The sequence below is a fragment of the Pelodiscus sinensis genome, chromosome 30 (assembly GCF_049634645.1).
Source record: "Pelodiscus sinensis isolate JC-2024 chromosome 30, ASM4963464v1, whole genome shotgun sequence".
Classification (NCBI taxonomy): Eukaryota; Metazoa; Chordata; order Testudines; family Trionychidae; genus Pelodiscus; species Pelodiscus sinensis.
Window position 1 is genome coordinate 6812663 of NC_134740.1, and position 8920 is coordinate 6821582.

An 8920-nucleotide genomic window follows, 5' to 3' on the forward strand; every position below is an offset into this window, starting at 1 on the left:
TGCTGCTCCCCACAGATCCCCCTCCCCAGCCAGTGCTGAGTGTGGCTCCCCCGTCTGGAGCGGTGAGTGAAGGGCTCCCCCTGCTCCTCACCTGCACGGCCCCAGGGGACACCGGCGAGAGGAGGTTTCATTTCTACAAGGATGGAGTTGACTTTGTCCCCAGGGACACAGGGTCTGAGATCAGCACCATAGAGCCCGGCTCCCACTCTGTGAAGGGCTCTGTGCTCAGCATCCCACGGGCCAGTCCCAATGACAGCGGGGAATTCACCTGCGGGTATGAGGACAACGTGAGTGGGAGGTGGGTCCCGTCCCTCCAGAGCCAGGCTGTGAATGTCACCGTGAATGTCACCAGGACAGGTGAGATGCCCCTAAATCCTTCATTCTGCCTCCTGTGTTGTTCCCACGGGCTTAGAAGTTCATCTGGGAACACGAGGCCAGAGGAAGTGAGAGATGCCACATAGAGATAGAAAACAAAGTAGAGATTAAAATCTACGTCTCCCCTGCACAACCTGCCCTTTCTCGCTGTGATACTTTGATGCCTCAAGTTTCTGAGCATCTCACAATATTTTTGATGGATTTAATCACCTCCCCTGGTGCCTATTGAAGCAATGAGAAATGGAGACAAGAAAAGAGAAATCGTCCTATGGGAGGTGTGATACATCCAGAAATGTTACCCACCTAACCAACGCTCAAGGCCAGCCCCATAACCACTTGACCTTCCTTCCCCTTTTCGGTATAAGCAGAGTGGTTCAGCCAGATTGTACCACAGAAATCAGTGAAGGGTTGTTAGAATCTTGTGTGAGTCCCGGACTTGTTCCATGGTGGTCCAGCTGTTCTCATTTGTCCTTCCCCCCGTTTCTTTGTCTCCTGCATAAACAGTCTCACACCAAACCCTGGACATTCTGCTGAAAACAGGCGGGGTCTTGCTCCCATCTGGAGCCCTGGCTGCTCTGATCTGCTACTGCCATAGGAAGAAAAGAGGTGGGTGAAAGGTGCCTCAGGGCTGTGATTTCCCATCTGCTCCCTGGGGCCAGAAACTATAAGAGATGTAAAGTTTAAAACTATATACAGCCACAAGCTACCAAACTACCATGTGGCTATGGAAACCAAATCTAACCATGCCTGGCCCCTGAGGCATTTAGCTCTGAACAAGAAGCCTTTGCAGAGAAAGAAGATGGAATTCTAAAATGTGAATAATTTTTTCAAACATGTATTGGTCCATGTTTGGCTTCCATAATACATGATGTCCAATCACCAACTCAGCAGCCCTTTGATTTAACATACTCAATCAATACTTATTACAGCAGCAGTCAGAGAGAAAAGAAAGAGAAACATGTCATCCATGTGAGCTGGGAGAATTGCTAGCACCTTCCTTCACTTCCAACTCACTCCCCGAAATCCATCCCTTAGTTCATGCCTACTTAACTTTGGAAGCCCTGGGGGCCACAGTGATACTCACAGCACATGCTGAAGGATGCAACTTCAGTGTAGTTTCATGTACATGCAAATATATGGAAATAGCTTCTTTCACACTGATGGGCGTGAATACAAAGATTAAGGCAAGAGTATGCAACATGGAGACCCCATTTAAATCAGTTCTTCAGATATTAATAAATTGCAGCATCTACGCAAAAGCATTAAACCCAAACTGCCCTGTGGGCTGCAAAGAAAAAGGCTGTGGGACTCATGTTGAGTAGTCCTGCCTTAGATGCTGCTTGAAAGGCAGAAAATCGTGTCCCAATCATTGGATGTTGAATTGAGAAAGGCCGGCCATTGCCACAGTATCTGAGCATCTTCACAAGCTTTGATTCTCCCATCACTGCGGGGAGACTGGAAAAGGCAACTGGCTCCATGTCATGGGCAGAGAGGCGAGGTGTGAGAGTCACAACATTAACAGGACTGAGGTGGCCAATTCCCCTGAGGTTCAAGCTCACACAGGAAGTGGGGGGTGAACAGAGAATCTGAGTTTCCCCTTGTGCAAGCAAGAACTCTAGTCTCCGGGCTCAACTTCTTGAGTTGTTTGGGTGAGTTGTTGGGGTTGCGACCACAGGGCTGGGTCATGGCTACACAACAGCACTTGGGTGAGAGATGAGCATTAAGGTCATTGGCTGTGGTCAGGGTTAAGGTTAAGGGATGAATAAAATAATGTAAAACTTTCAGGAATATTCATGACTCTGGACTGAAGAAATACACACTTCTATGTATAAATACAGACACATTTTGTGATCTGTTTTCACCCTGTGTCCTGGTGGAAGCCTCAGACTCACACACGTACTGAAATCAACAGACACAAAGCTGAGTTTAGATTCTGTTTTCTCAGGGTCACACACTGGTGGAGTCATTCCCTCTTGCTGCTCCCCACTTCAGCTATAGTCTCTGCTGATTCTGTTTTAGTTCCAAAGCCTCTGACAAGCACCGAGGGATCTGTACCCAGGGAACATGCCAGAAACACGAACCCCGGTCGTCACAATAAGTGGCCTAAAGCCAAAGACTCTGGAGTGGAGCAGGTGGAACAGGTAACGGGAATGGGTTTATGGATTCAAACCCCCAGCACAGTCTGGCTGCCTTGGAACTGCCCGGCCGGAATCTTGTGCCCTGTCCTGAGATGCAGCTTCCTGTCTCGAGGGGAGGGAGGCAGGCAGAGAACAGCCCCACAGGGAAGCTGTCCGGAGTTTGTTCAGGCAGGAGAAAGAGCTGAGATTTGGTCGTCCCTTCCCCATCACCCCCAACCACCATGGACTCACAGAAGATAGGGCAGGGCTGAGACACCAAGTCATCTCATTGTGCCAAGATAGGATTAATTAAAACTCCCATGGACACTGAGAACAGCCGGTCACTGTCCTGTTTGTAATATTGTCTCAGAAGGGTTGTTCTGTCCTCAGCTTTCTCATCTCTTGTCTGAACAGGCCCCATTTGTGCACCTGTCACATGGGTCCTATTGTATCAATATCTGCTCAGTTCGGTCGCTTTCCTCTGGGCTCTCGTGCAATTCGTCCCCATCTTTCTTCAAGTGCGATGCTCAGACCAGGACGGGGGGCTCCCCCTGAGCCCTCACCAGTGTCAAATTGTGAGGGAGAATCTCTCAGCTGCCTCACACACAGCGCTCCCGTTCATAGAGCCCAGAGCGACGGGAGACTTTTCCCAGCAACTTTGTTCTGTTGAACTAAACGCAATTTGGGCTCCTTTTCCACAGAGCTTCTGCTGTGTCAGTGAAACTCAGTTTTTAAAACTGCCTGTAATTTTTCTTTTCTACCTGGAGATCTTCGCCCCTCCTAGAAGGTATCAGGGCAATTCTCCAATTTTTCTAGGGTCACTTTCACTCTGTCCTCCAATGTCCTTGTAACCCTGATTTCACAGAGATCCTTCCCAGTGCAGCATTCAAGCACTGAGTGCCCAGGCACCCTCCTCCTCACTGTTTCTTTCTCCTTCCCCACCAGGGCTCAGAAGTCACCTACGCGCACATCGCGTTCTCTGCCTCGGACGCTTGCAGAAGCCAGGGGAAAAACGGAGCCCAGCCTGCTGCAGAGGCGCATGAGCTGTACAGCGAGGTGGTGACAAAGCCCACCCAGAAGTCAGCTAAATAAGAAGAAAAACACTCTCTGCATCTCCCTGCATCTCTGCCCCCTCCCACGGGCACCGATATCCTTAACCCTTCACACCCCAACCCCTTGTGAACCATGTGGCAAGGGCAAGTCCAAGTCACTGCTGTCAGAATATGGAGCTGTCATGTCAGGGATCATGTGGAACCCGCTGACCTTGGTGCTGACTGTCCCTGTGCGCTGTGTGTACCGGGTGTGCAGACAGAGTTGTGTGTGTGCTGGGAATGTGTCGTGGGTGTAGCTGATACACAAGATGGCCCCAGACAAGGCAATGTGGATTGACCAGTGTACGTGGGTCGAGCTAACGGAAGAGAAGTGAAACCGGCTGGGGTGTGATGCTGGCACGTCCGATCCCTGCTCTTGCCCTGGCTGCAGGGATTAGCTAAGAACTGACGAGCTCACAGCTGGAGACTGGACCTGTGGCTGGTTTGCTACGTAGAGGTGTCAGACTTATAAAAAGTTCTCTAGTGTTTAAACTTTGTGAGATGCTTGTTTATTTGCGTCTCCACTGATACTGGCCACACCCCACGTCCTAAGGTTATTTTTAAGTGTTTGCTCTGAAACTGCAAACACCCGCACAGCCACAGGATGACGTGTGAAGTACAGCACTAGTCTGACACAGGAGGGGTGATTTCCTGCCCAGTGTAAGAAGGACCCAGACAGCCGTCAAACAATTGTGCAACAACAGTGGAGAAAACACATTGCTTCTTGCTGCCCCGACTGATGAACTGGACACAAACATGTGAACTTGTCACTGCCTCTTGACCCTGGGGGGAAGGGATTCCCAAACACAGCCAGGCCTAAAATTGATGTCACCTTTTTTACACTACAATGGATGGGAGCCAGGAATTGGTGGTTTTTTAAGAGTGATGCTAATTACCAATGCCCCACCCCGCCCCTGCTGTGTTTGTTGCAGAGTAACCAGGTCCCTGTGTTTGCCTGGGACCCCTTTAGGTTTTACTTTTGGTTTCTCCTCATCTGGCTCAGACAGAGTTTGCAGCAGAGCTCCTGGGGCCAGTGTCCGTGGGAGAAGCAGGGGCCGTAAGAAGGGGGAGGCGAGTGAGGCACTTGCCTCGGGTGCACAGCCGAGGGGTCACAGAAAAATAATTTTAAAAACTACTTATTTTAAGACAGCGCCGCTTCCCTCGTCTGCCATTAGCATCGGCCGGCCCACAGTTTACATGTCAGGCTGCACGTTGCCGATTAGAACTGGGCATCGGGGAGCTATGATCCCTGGGTCCATGAGTCGCTGTCCAGGCCCGTAGCCTGTTGGAATCATGGTTTCCCCTCCAAAAACTGGAGCTCATGCTGCCGAGCCGCCTGTGCCAAGTGCTTTGCATGTTCTACACAAACCAAGGGGACAAGGCAGTGACGGTGGCTTGTGAAAGAAGGTTTAGTAAACTAAAATGAATTAAGAACGACCTTCCAGCATCCACAGGTCAGGAGAGATTATCAAATACGTCCATCTTATCAATAGAACATGAGGTAGTGAACAATATCAATTTCAATGCAATTATTGATGAGTTTGCCTCATTAAATGTGCACAAAGTACAATTATAAACAAATACCTAATAGTACCTGACATGGTGATAATTTATAATTATATGTATATATATTAATGAATTGTTTATGCAGATCTCATAACTATACTAAATAAACTCTGTGTGACTGTGCCTGAAATGGAAAGTCAGCTAGTAAGAAATTACACTTTGTTCTCATGCTCTGTGCTGAGGAAGGTTTAAAGCGCTCGGGGTTACCCAACAGGGAGAAGTTCTCAAGTGAGTCATCCTGGCTCCCTAAGGGTTTTGCATTTGGGTGGTGGCAATTTCCCACCCAAGGCCAGGGAATCTGTGACCCTACAGTGTTTTTGTAAGCAGAGGTTTAGTGGCCGGGTATTCCAGGTCTCTTGCGGGCCCCCATCTTCTGCACTCGAAGTGCCAGAGTGGGGAGCAGCCTGGACAACAAGCCTTTATTATTTCCTGTTTGCAGTTCCTGTTTCAGTTGCAAACACAGGTGTCATATTCACAGGGCTGTCAGTTGCTTTCTCATTCACCACTTCTGACACCGTGTCGTGAACTTGGGGGTCATTAAATAACAAACCATCCAATTAATAAATTGCCTAGGAAGGTTTTGGCATCTTCATCACTGGAAATATATAACAGCAGGTTAGAGAGACACCTGTTGGGGGTGATCTAGATGAGGGCTACTCAACTTCGAAAGCCCTGGAGGCCACCTTGATATTCACAGGACATGCCAAGGGCTTCAACTTAAGTATGGTTGCATATACATGCAAATATATATGGAAATAAATGCAAAGACCTTCTTTCACACTGACAGGCATGAATACAATGATTAAGGCAAGAGTACACAACACACAGGCCCCATTTAAGTCAGTTCTGCTATTAATAACATGCATTATTTACCCAATTTCCACCCACATGACAGCACTTTTAATGAGCAATGACAGTCCAAGAATTTAAGCACTAGAACGTGTATCATCAGAAGACCATTCTATTGACCCGCTGTTGTGGTGTGTGTTCCCAGTGCAGGCCATGTTCAAAGGAGCCCACCTGTGGGCCACGTATTGAGCCCCACATAAAACCAGCCGGCACTGTGGGCCACAAACAAAGCGGGCTGCGTATTGAGTAGCCCTGATATAGACTGTGCTTGGTCCTGCTGTGAGGGCAGGGGATGGGACTTGATGACCTCCTGAGGTCCCTTTCAGTTCTGGCATTTTATGAGCTTATGAAAAGGAATGGAGGTTTTAATGCAAGACACTTGAGAGCATCTGAACTGAACAGCTGGGCAAAGCTACCCGGGTTCTCCACCCCAGCATGCAAGACACATCTCTGAACTCCTCTATTCCCTTAGGGTACGACTACACTAGCCCCCTAGTTTGAACTAGGGAGGCTAATGAGGGCGACCGAAATTGCAAATGAAGCACGGGATTTAAATATCCCATGCTTCATTAGCATGTTCCCAGGCGGTTCCCAGTTTTTGGAAATTGACTAGCCCAGAAGAACTGCCCACAGCTACATGCGGCAGAGAAGGGCGATTCTGAAATAAACCCCTTACTTCAAATTACCAGTTAAACCTTATTCAATTTCCAAAAATGGCGACCGCCCAGGAACATGCTAATGAAGCACGGGATATTTAAATCCAGTGCTTCATTTGCAATTTCAGTCGCCCTCATTAGCCTCCCTAGTTCAAACTAGGGAGCTAGTGTAGACATACCCTTAGGGGGCAGCATCTCTACATTTTAATCTCCCACAAACACATGCAGTTACCCTCTGTTGCAGCTCGTGGCTTTCTCTGACTTTTAGAGCTCTCAGTGGGTGGCTCCTTATTCTTCATCAATATCCCCATCTTCCTCGTCTCCCACTGCTGCGCCTAGAGCCGGGGAACTGTCTAGTGCTATGATGGGGCCCTTCATTCTGGCCTGGGATTTCTCCCCACAAGGTGACCCGTTTGGGCTACAAACACCAGACTCAGCTTGGAGGAGGAGACCCAGGCCTGAGAAACATCCACATGGTTCTTAGGGGCTTTGGGCACCACAAACAGTTCAGTGAGTAATTAAAATGCAGCCGTGTCCTGGGAGGGTTACGGCTGCTCTGTCACAGCTCAAGCCCCTGGTAATTTTGCTGCTGAAGATGGAGCCTTTCGGCCGGGTCACGTTAAGGCCTCGCCCCTTGCGGGGCAGAAGCAAAAGGACAGTGAAATAAATCCAGTTCAACATAATTCTCCATCCCCCCAGGCTCCTCTGTCTGCCGCCCCTTCACACCCACCTGGGCTCTGTAGGGTCGTCATGTGGCTCTTGAGCAGACCAGTGACTCATGGAACATTCTCCCAAACTCAGCCGCATTTCTTCTCTGTCTGTTGGGGGATCCCGCCCACCATTCCTAGGGGCGGACTGAGGAGCCAGCCTGCTGGGGTGAGAAGCTAAGATCTGCTCTGTCAGGCGCCTCAGAGCTGCCTCCAGGGCACCTTCCAGCTTTGGTTTTCCTCTAGGCCCTTCCCAGGCTCTCTCTTGACTCTCTTCACAGCTCCTTCCCTGCAGGCCTCCCCTCCAGCCACCAGCCACCAGAGAGAGGAGGGAGAGCTTCGCCCCACAGCTCCCATCCTTTCTGGGCTGCCTCCCTTTCTGTTCACTCCCTCCCCACCCCAGCCTCCAGCTCCCGTTACCCATTGCTCCTCTCAGTGCCAGTGTAGGGTGAGTAACCATCACTGCCAACGGTATTTTTAAACACAGGGCAGGGCCCTGGCTGGATCTGGCCTGGCTGGAGACTGACCCCAAGTTACTGTTACTGTGTTGTCTCTCCTGCAGTCAAAGGGGACAGATCCCTTTGGCATAAGCTACAGTAACTCAGCTGAGTTTCCTTTACACCACCTGCATCCCTGGCCCAACCCCAGAGCTGTCAGTCACTAGGGGCTGCTGGTTGAGCTCCTCCCCCCAGTATCAGCAGTGGAAAATTGGCAGCCGTCCCCCACATGCCCTGCGCAGTTAGCACCGAATTCGGTCACGACGCTGAGCTGAGCGGTGACCACACCTGAGGCTGTGACTTCCCCTGCCTGCTTCACAGGCGAGGGTCCCATCCCCCGCTTTCCCGCCATGGTCAGACGGGGCCAGTAGCTGAGCTGAGAATCCATCTCCCAGTAAAGAGCCACCGGCTCAGCATGGTGCTGCCTCTGCTCCTGCCTCTGCTGGGTAAGTGCGTCCCTCAGCCCCCAGCCCCTCGGTGTGTGTCTGTCTGGAGACTCCCCCATCCCGCTCTGTACCCCACTCCTGTCTCAGGGCTCTCACCTCCATTTTCCTCTTCTCCTGCAGCCTCTCTCCAGAGTCTCCCCAGGCCGGTGTCGCCGGCAGGTAACAACATCCTCTGTGCTGTGGTACCAGGGAGAGGGACTGGGCACCTGCCCCACCCACAGTAGCTCCAATTGAGAGCTGCATCTGTAGGGGCAGAAGAGCACCCCCAGCTGATGGCCACTTGAGGGAGATCCCTTTGGTGGGTCCCACTCAAGCCATAGCAGAGAAGGTTCCCCCATCGCCATCCCTGCAACGCCTCCTAGCTCCTGCTGGGCACTTGGGCAGGGCTGGTGAACACCCTGATGGGAATGGGGGTCCTGGGGTTGAACCATTTGCAGAAAAAAAAACCCTCCCCCTTTTGGCCTCCTCCATCCCCCAGCCCAGTCTGTGCAGTGTCACAAAGGGAAGGTTGTTGGGCAGGAGTGGGTGGGGGTGGGGGGTGCAACATGGAGAACAGACACGTGCCAATGGAGGGTTCTGCAGGAGACCAGACAACGATTCTGCATGACCCAGTTCC

General features: G+C 50.8%; 1 long non-coding RNA gene across 1 annotated transcript; it reads left to right on the plus strand.

The window, feature by feature from the left end:
• The first annotated feature begins 219 nt into the window (after positions 1–219).
• LOC142821200 (uncharacterized) lies at positions 220–2517 on the plus strand. The gene is made up of 3 exons (XR_012898120.1): positions 220–357; positions 880–981; positions 2395–2517. It is a non-coding gene; the product is annotated as an uncharacterized LOC142821200 (long non-coding RNA).
• Positions 2518–8920: the final 6403 nt, after the last annotated feature.